A 9,976-nucleotide genomic window follows, 5' to 3' on the forward strand; every position below is an offset into this window, starting at 1 on the left:
ATGGCCAAAATACAAGGCCCAAACGAAGGAAAAACCTATTCTAATATTTACAAAGATAAGCGTGCTCATACTTAGCCCATGGGCTCGAAATCTACCCTAAGGCTCATGAGAACCCTAGGGCCTTCCCTTGGATCTCTAGCCCAATCTACTTGGAGTCTTCTACCCAATGCCCTTGCGGGATAGGATTGCATCACTAAGTCCCTCATAGAAATATTGAAGAAGGAGTTGCTCAGAAATCTGGTGGTGAGGACAACTTGCACACAATTTCTTGAATCTTTCCCAGTACTCATACAAGCTTTCTCCACTAAGTTGCCTGATGCCTGAAATGTCTTTTCTAATGGTAGTGGTCCTAGATGCAGGGAAGAATTTCTCCAAGAACACCCTCTTAAGGTCATCCCAACTGAAAATGGACCTGGGAGCAAGGTAGTATAGCCAATCTTTTGCCACTCCCTCCAGAGAATAAGGAAAAGCCTTTAGAAAGATATGATCTTCTTGGACATCAGGGGGCTTCATGGTGGAACAAACAATATGGAACTCCTTAAGATGCTTATGAGGATCTTCACCTACAAGACCATGAAACTTGGGCAGCAAATGTATTAGTCCAGTCTTGAGAGCATATGGAACACCCTCATCAAGATATTGAATGCACAAGCTTTCGTAAGTGAAATCAGGTGCAGCCATCTCCCTATGAGTCCTTTCATGAGGTGGAAGTTGAGCCGTGTTCTTAGTATAAAAATTAGTAGTGGAATGTTCAAAATCAGAATATTCAGAATCACCATCAACAGAATGCTCAAAATGCTCAAAATGCAAAGAATGACCAAGATGCACACTATGCCTAACTAATCTATGAAAGGTTCTATCTATTTTAGGATCAAAGGGTTGTAAATCACCTGGATTGCCCCTAGTCATGCACTATATGCAACAAATAATGTGTTTCTCAACAAGCACCTAGCAAGGGGGTAAAACTACATCTATACCAAACAATATCAAAATGAGCTGAAATTTTGTGAGGAACACCCTAAAATCATGAAAAGATAGCACAAAAATTCAAAGTCTAACTATGAAAACTATCTAAGCAAAGTTTAGAAAAATAAGACAATAATACTTAAAAAAAAACTTAGTAAACGGTTGATTTTTGGAGTTTGGGAGTCCCCAACCGGCTTCAGCAGGTTGCCACAGTATGAGAAATTTTTTTTCTACCCCAAATGCATATATAATAATAGTTATTTTGATACCCGGAGCAAAATTTATGACCGTTTTAAGTTTTGCTAAAAACAAGTTCCAAAAATTTTTGTCTCTCTCAAATAATGTCACACCAAGTGCTCCTGGTATTTTTCACACAAAATATGGATCAAAAGAAGCTACCACACAAAAATTCAGCCAAAAATAACAACTCTAACTATCAAAAGAAAAATCATTAATTAAATTTCAAAATCTGTCGCTAATCATTGTTTAGCACTGTTCACAACAAAACAAAAGGCTGAATCAGTCGTTGAATCGTCGCTAAAACAGTCACTAAACAGGGAATGCAACTGAAATGCAAAACAGAACGCTACACAAAATAAGATAACTAAACACTATTATGAACCTTTGGCCCACTGTTCCCCAGCAACAGCGCCAAATTTGATCGAGGCCATACCCGAATCAAATAAACATTAAAAATGAAGTATCTAGGAAGTGATCCTAGGTCGTTTCCCAATGAGTAATGGTCAACCAAACGTTCATAATAGATAGTAATAAAACAGTAACGAATTGGGGGGGTTGTTTATTTTTGTAAATTAAACAGCAAGTAAATTTGAATTAGAAAATATCAGAATTAAAACACGTTGTTTCCCCTTGATTCACAAGCAAGTCTCTTATCCTAGGTTACGAGGAGTTATCCTTTATCAGTTCAACCACTTAATCCAACCCTAAATTAAATTACTAAGCAAAATTTAACATAAGACATTCATTATGTGATTAAGCAAGTCTCTTATCCTAGGTTACGAGGATTTATCCTTTATCAGTTCAACCACTTAATCCAACCCTAAATTAAATTACTAAGCAAAATTTAACATAAGGCATTCATTATGTGATTAAGCAACACATACACCAATTAATCATGAACGAAACTGATCATTAAGCATGAACGTAAATTAAGCGCAGAGACAATTAATCAAGCACTAAGCATGCATGGATTAATAGCAATAAATACAGAGTAATTGGTGAAGAGGAAAAATTGATCAGAATTCAATAGTAATAATAAAACCTCAAAGAGAGTTGTGCTTGATCCTCAAGAGAAAACAACGTTGGAGACTTAGCCTTCCATTAATCAATAGAAAACGAAATTGTAGTAGAAAACGAAGAAAACTAGAGTTATTCTCCAAAATGAAAAAAAACTAAAAGCAAAAGAGAGATAGAGCCTCAAACTAGAACCTTGATGCTGTTATATAGTTCTCAGCCCCAAAGCTTACAAATCTGTTTTAAGTCCAATCCCATAAATAAAATAAAAGATAAGATAAGATAAGACAAAATCTAGATGAAATAATATCTAGATAAGATAAGATAAGATCTAGATAAAATAATATTTAGATGAGATAAAATCTAGATATGATAAGATAAAATCTAGATGAAATAATACCTAGATGAGATAAAATCTAGATAAGATAAGATTTGGTAGAATAAATTTGTCTGCTCTCTTCAAGTCCAAGCCCAATTTCGGATTCAAGTCCAATTGCTTATAATTATCTTGAAATTAAATTAAAAACACAAAATTAATCCAGTAGGCCCGAATGATAAAACTGCATAATTAATTTGATAATTAAGGCTAATCAGTAATTAAAATGGTGACAAAAAGGGTTAAGAAATATGAGAAAATGATGACACATCAATAAGTCTACAATGTCTTTGTCACACCCTAATTTCGTCCGGGGATTATTACTTGATGATATGCAACCTTTGATCGGCCGCTTTGGGATACTTGGCATCCTTTGTTTCACAATATGTGAAGTCCCGAGACATGCCGGAAATCAAAAGGAAGCAGGCTTACGCGATCCGTGAAATTCCGTAATGTGGCGGAAACCAAAAGGAGGTGTTTTTGCGCAATCCGTGAGTTTCCGTAACTTCTTCAAAAGCTAAAAAAGAGTAAATAAGTGATCCGTGAGGATTCGTAACCTTACGGAAAGAAAATAGGTGTCGTTATGAAATTCGTAAAGTTTCGTAACGTTACGGAAAAAGAATTACCAAAAAAAGTAAAAGGGGTGTATTTAGTAAAAAGGGGGGTACAAATAGCAATCAGGCCCACTTGGGCCTTCTAGTTTCTTCCTCCAGAAGGCGGTTGCTTCTGGAGGAAGCAACCTTGCTCGCCTGGGCGAGCTGGGTGGCAAGCTCCTCGCCTATTTTGCTATGAATAGGGAAAGGAGTGAAGAGGAAAGGGGTTCAGCCTTCTTGGCACTTCTTATTCTCTCGAAATTGCTGAGGAAAATTGTTTTCGTGAAGAAAATCCAAGCCGAGGCGCTTCCGTAATGTTTCCATGAGTAATTACGCGAAGATTTTCAACCGTTCTTCGACATTCATCGTTCGTTCTTCGTTTTCTTCAGTCTTCAACTGGTAAGTACCTCAAACCGAGCTTTTCAATTCATTCTATGTACCCGTGGTGGTTCCCATTTTGTTTCATGTATTTTTATTCTCATTTTCATTTACTTTCTGTACCCCCTTTTGACATGCTTCAGTCATTTATTTAAGTCATTTCTCGCCTAATCAAAAAATAAAATAAATTTCCACCGATCATTTGATTTGTAATATCCGTTAATTTCAGTCAAAATGAATTCCGACCGTTCGGTCGTGCCGTAACCACGTTGGAAATAAAAAAAGAGGCAAAATAATAATATAATAATCAAAATACCTTTTAGTAAAATAAAGCGAAAGAATCAATCGGACGTTTTCTCTTTGAGATTTCTCATTCTTAATTGAATTGACTTATAACTAAAGTGAAACTAAGGCTAAAATCAACTCGCCTAGTCAAGCTCGTCCACAAAAAAAAAGGGTCACATAATGGGGTTTGAAAGTTTATCATTTTAGTTTTCCTTATCAAGTAAATGGATCATTTTTAAGGTCCAACACCTTAAAAATGATCAGCTTTCAAGTAAAAAGAATCGCTTGATTCACCCTTAAGAAAGAACTACGTAGGTCTGATTTCCTCTTCGATGGAGGGTACGTAGGAGCAAAAGCCCCGCTTTTGTCGACCTCAAAAAAATAAAAAGAAATAAAAGGTAAGATAACACAATTTCCACAATTCTAAAAAATGAGGCTGTTGTCCTTTGAGACAAACGTGAGAGGTGCTAATACCTTCCTCAAACGTAAATACAACTCCCGAACTTAGAATTTTCGTTTTGACCGGTTTCCTTCGGTTTTTCCGATGTTCTCCACAAATAAACGTTGGTGGCGACTCCGCGCATCTTTCCTCCTTTGGAAAGCGCACCCGTGAGCCTCGCCTCGCTCGCCCGCCAAAAGGGCATGTTGCGACAGTCTTCATTTACATTTCAAAGATTTCAATGTCTTCAGTCATTTACACTTTCAAAAGACTACAATGTCTTCATTTACATTTCAAAGACTTCAATGTCTTCAGTCATTTACGCTTTCAAAAGACTACAATGTGTTCATTTACATTTCAAAGACTTCAATGTCTTCAGTCATTTACGCTTTCAAAAGATTTCAATGTCTTCATTTACATTTCAAAGACTTCAATGTCTTCAGTCATTTACGCTTTCAAAAGACTACAACGTCTTCATTTACATTTCAAAGACTTCAATGTCTTTAGTCATTTACGCTTTCAAAAGACTACAATGTCTTCATTTACATTTACAAGACTTCAATGTCTTTTATCTTTTACCCTTTATAAGGCTTCAACGTCTTTTGTCATTCATAGGACTCAATGTCCTTGTCTTTGTGCTTCTTAGGACTCAATGTCCTCTATTTCTATTCTTTAAAAAAACATCAAATGTCTTCTGCTTTGTAGGACTTCAATGTCCTCCATTTTATGTTTTATAGGACTTCAATGTCCTTTTGATTACTAGTTTTTCTTCCTTGGTTTTCGCCAGTTGCCCGGTTGAATAGCAAGGTCGCTCGAACGAAATTAATGTCCTTATCTTTACTTCCCTTTTATTTCCAATAAAAGATAAGTAAAGAGGGGCAACTGTTATACCCTAATTTCGTCCGGGGACTATCGTTCACTAATGTTTTGATTCTCGCTAGCCGAACTGCATTGTTCGACGCCAGTTACTACACAAAATGAGAGATTGTTCAACGTTTTGATCAAGAACATGAAAGATACCAAAAAGGAGGGGCAAAAGGGTCTTTTGGCTCGCCTGGGCCCTCAGAAGACTTCAGCCTGAAGGAACCAGCTCGCCTGGGCGAGCTGCCATTGCCCCAAGTGCCCATTTTCCTATAAATAGGCGTGCTAGGGAGGCTGAGGAGGGGTTCCAAGTTTCAAAAGGTGAGGGAATTGAGAGAAGAGAGAAAGAAGAAGAAGAAAAAAGAGGAAACGAAGCCAAGGCGCTGCCGAATCGCGATCGCGATCATTCCCTACGTCATTTTCTTGTTCTGTGTTCTTCGAGCGACCGTCGGTTAGTTTTTATTTTTAAGATTTGAATGTGATCTATGCACCCTTAGGGGTCCCCATTGTTGTTTTGTGCATATTCATTTCCTCCGTCTATCATCGGCGATCTCGTTTTTTTTTGTAAAGTTCAATCTTAACTGATCATTAGTATTGTAAAGTTGTCTTTAAAGAGAATGAAAGTTAATAAACAAAACCAAGATAAAACCAACTCATAACTAACTTCTTTTTTTATCAAACATCACTTGAGTTCGTTTCAAGGTCCAACACCTTAACGATTCTCTCCACTTTTCAAAATTTAAAACATCGTTTCAAGGTCCAACGCCTTAAACGACTTTTTGTTTGCAATTAAAATAAATCTTTCAAAAACATAAAATCAATTTAACACATAAACATTCAGACTTAAAGAACTACGTAGATCTGAATTCCTCGTCGCACCTAAGGATACATAGGAGCAAGGGCAACACCCTTGTCGACCCCAAAAAATAAAGAAACATAAAAAGGGAAAATAAATAATTTTGAAGTCATGTTGCACATACTCGATCAAAGGCCGTCATCCCTTGTGATGGGCGTGTGGGGTTCTAATACCTTCTCCATGCGTAAACAACTCTCGAACCCTTATTTTCAAAATTCGCAGACCTTCTTTTTGGTTTTTCTAACGTTTTCCTCGAATAAATGTTGGTGGCGACTCCACGCGTTTTCTCCCTAGGAGATGAACACTTTGGTCTATCTACGTTGGCCTTCACCATCCCGTCGTGAGGGTAGGTTACGACACCTTGTTCATACCTTCTTTTAGTGTGGTTATTTTCTAAGTTTGATTTCTTTTTCTTAATCTTTCTTTTAGTTTTTCCCATGAGTTCAAATGATAAAGTGTGGGGGAATTTGATTGAGTATTTGTAGTTTAATATTTTTCTATTCTTCTTAGGTCAATTGAAATCTCTTTGACCCTTATTTTCTCACCTTAACTCGGTTTTGGTCTAAGGCAAATGATTGAGCTTAATTGAGAATTGTAGTTAAATTTTAGATTTTGTGCTTACTTGACCTATCTGCCTTGTGCAAGCCTAGAAGACACTAAAGAACTCCAAATGGAACGTGTGAGTAGTCCCTGGAAAGATAAGAAAAAGATCTTTAATTTTTTTTACAAATAAGCTTTGGTTAATTTTGTCATCTCGAAGGTCAAATTGAGCTTGGAAGTCAGAACCTCTGCACTTGAAGAATTGGGCTGCAAGTTTGGGCTTTTGTTTTGTGTAATTAGTTTAGTTAGTTAGTTAGTTAGGTAGGTAGGTAGTTATTTAGCTACTAACACTTTATATATTAGTGTTAGATAGTTAGTTAATGATCGAACTTCATTTGGAGAAAGAACTACACTAGAAATTCATTTTATACAAAACTTGTTGTGCAAGCTTTCTTTTTTCTCTCTTTTTCTCTCAATTATTCTTCATTCTTCTTCATCTTTTCACTTATGTTTCACCATTTTCTTTCACAAATTTAGTGGTTTCTCCATTTATGATTATCATGGAAGGTTAAACAATTAACCAATCTAAGGATCCACTCCAAGCAAAGTTGAATTTGAGTCCTGGTTTGGTTTTCTACTCTTTGTGAATGTTCTTCTTTCTCTTCAATCCTATTTTCATTTTTCATGATTGTGATTATGTTTAGGATTGAAAATGAATTAGGTTATGGATTCATTTCCTAATTTCAAAATTTAATCACAGATTGTTTGGATGATTGTCCATTCTAATTTGCGATTTCAAACAATTTAGAGATTTGATTCGATTGAACTTTCACTAATGCATTTAAGTGAACTTTCACATTGAACATCATTCGTAGTAATTGTGATAATTCTATTTGCATTGGTTTGGTGTATTGGATTGATGCTTTTCATCTTGAATTGTATTTTGTTCTTGTTCTGCTTTGTTCTTTCTTCAATTTTGTTATGTGTTTTCACATTTTTTTAGAGTTGCTTATAAACTGTTTCACAAAAATCCCCCTTTCTGTTTATAAGTGAATGAATGTAGGAACCATATTAAATCATATTTCTGAGTTCGACCTAGGTTAATCTTGTGCTATAGAATTCCCTAGTAAATTTTTTTGAATGATTCAACATTCGTTATCAGGTAGTGATTGGGCCTTATTGTGAAATAAGTGTGATAGTTATGCGTTTAAGATGTGAGAGTGTTGTTTGTTTAGATAATCACATGTGGTGGTTACATAGATTATATGTTTTAGTTTTGTCTGTTATTGCTTATTATTTGTGGCGTTTGAGGAACAAAGGACTCACCCTTGCAACCACCAATTTCAGGGGGAGGTCATGGCGCATCCATGGAGGATGTTCACATGGATCAGTAGATACTGCTACAATTATAAGGAAGACGCATGCCTCCACATGCACTTTGTTACATCTGACGCCACTTTTGTTGTTAGATGAGCCCCAAATAGCAATAATAACCATAGAGGCACATGTTACATATCACATCCCTTTCGAGCATACTTCTCAAAGCGACATTAACCATGTTATTTCCTATTATGCTTACTTTGGATTCAAGCGGTCGAGCAAGCCATTGTGATTCTAGCAGCGATTCTTCGGGCATGATACTAATGGGTGGACCACTAGATTTGCCTTCTGTCAGGATACGACCGTCAAAGTCTACGAGGATGTGGGAGATTTTAGCGACTATGAGGATCTCACGCCATCTGAGATCGCTTTCTACTGGGGTGTTTACAATGAAGAGATATTCGAGGGAAAGGTGGTTTTGTCTGATGAGGAATGAAATTCCTCAGGACATGAGAGTGAACCTTCTGAAGATATGAATTCGTCCTAGGTAGCTTGTGGGTCTTGGGTAATGATTGCTCCAAGTGTAGGATTGTTTTCCATTTTTGATGTATATGTGAGGTGAGAAGATTTCTATACTCAAGTGTCATGATATTTTATTGTATTAATCCTTTTGGTGATACTTGTAATATTTTGATAGGTGGTGGACATTTTATCTTTCTTGCTAATAGTTGAAATGACTTCTGTACATCTATGTTTATATCTTAAGGGCCATTGAGGCTTAGTATGTATGATTACATATTTCTTTCGATTTATCATCATTTAATTTTGTGCAAGTTAATTCTTTATAAGTTGTACTTTACTATAACATTTCATAAGGATGGAAGAAATATAGCAATAACTTTCGAAATGGCTATTAAATAGAGAAATTATTATGACAATACCCTTTATTCATGAGTATTTTAATTACACGAACATGTCTTAAACAAGTGCAATATATATATGTGTGTGTATGTGTATGTGTTCCTTCTTTTCTCAAAAGAAAAAATATATTGAGATATTTTATCAACTTAGAAATAGAAACTAAATTTAATGACACATATTTCGTAATATTTATTATTTAAACGATTTTAAATGAATATTTCAAAAAAGAGAATTTGAGGTGTTACACTTGCCTCTAAAAAATATCTTTTCAAAAGGTAATTTCTTTTTTACCAAAATTTGTTTTCTACCATTCCTAGTAAAATTTTCTTTAGAGGTCATTTTAGGACTTCAAAAACATTTGTGTAGAAACCAACCTTGTTTTTCTTTGCCTTTTACAATTTCAAGGTAAAGGTAAAGTCTGTAATTCTTTTCATATACATAGTTGAAAAGATTTTCTCTTTAGTTTTAGGATCATTATACACATTTTCAAGATGGTCACCACAAAAATACAAAATTGAGAAAAACTACACACGGACAAACTCAAAATGCTCAATAAATAAACCATTTTGCATGTTACGAATGAGCCTCAAAATGGACTCATCTCACAAAGGCTCCAATAGAAAAGTCGTTGCATTTTGTGTCTAGTTTAATTTAAGACAAAAATCACAAAAAACCAATTGTTAGATTTTAAGAAAAGCTTGAGACAATGGAGAATATTTCAAAGAAATTACAATTTCAACCACGGCCTCTCTTGAAGCAATTTCAAAAGTAGCTTGAAAGTGTGTTTATGGTTGTAGAACTCCTTAATTAGAACTTGTTTGGTAGGATTTGCCAAATAATTACATAGGAACAAGAATGACAAAAAATATTAAAGACTAAAGATGAAAAGCCTCTATTTATAAAATGAAAAAAAAGTAAATTTAAGCTTCTTTTTTTAAAAAAAATAATTTTTCTTTTAAAAATTAAATCACTTGTATTTTTAAAATACTCCTCTTGACTAAACTTTCTTAAAAGAAAAAACTTCAGAAAAACTTGACCAAAGAATAAAATTGTTTGGTTAGAGTTACAAGAAGTGCGATTAGATGTATTACATAATTGCACAAGACTACAAGTACAAGTTTCGGAGTGGAGAGGGCGAATGCGTCAATACACGAGCCTCATCCTTCCGCTCCCGCTTCTTTTCGCTG

At 35.3% G+C, this 9,976-nt stretch overlaps 1 non-coding gene across 1 annotated transcript; it reads left to right on the forward strand.

Annotated features, from left to right (window-relative positions):
• The first annotated feature begins 235 nt into the window (after window positions 1-235).
• LOC114368896 lies at window positions 236-342 on the forward strand. Its single transcript, XR_003657443.1, has one exon. It is a non-coding gene; the product is annotated as a small nucleolar RNA R71 (small nucleolar RNA).
• The last annotated feature ends 9,634 nt before the right edge of the window (window positions 343-9,976 follow it).

The sequence above is a fragment of the Glycine soja genome, chromosome 1 (genome assembly GCF_004193775.1).
Source record: "Glycine soja cultivar W05 chromosome 1, ASM419377v2, whole genome shotgun sequence".
Lineage (NCBI taxonomy): Eukaryota > Viridiplantae > Streptophyta > Magnoliopsida > Fabales > Fabaceae > Glycine > Glycine soja.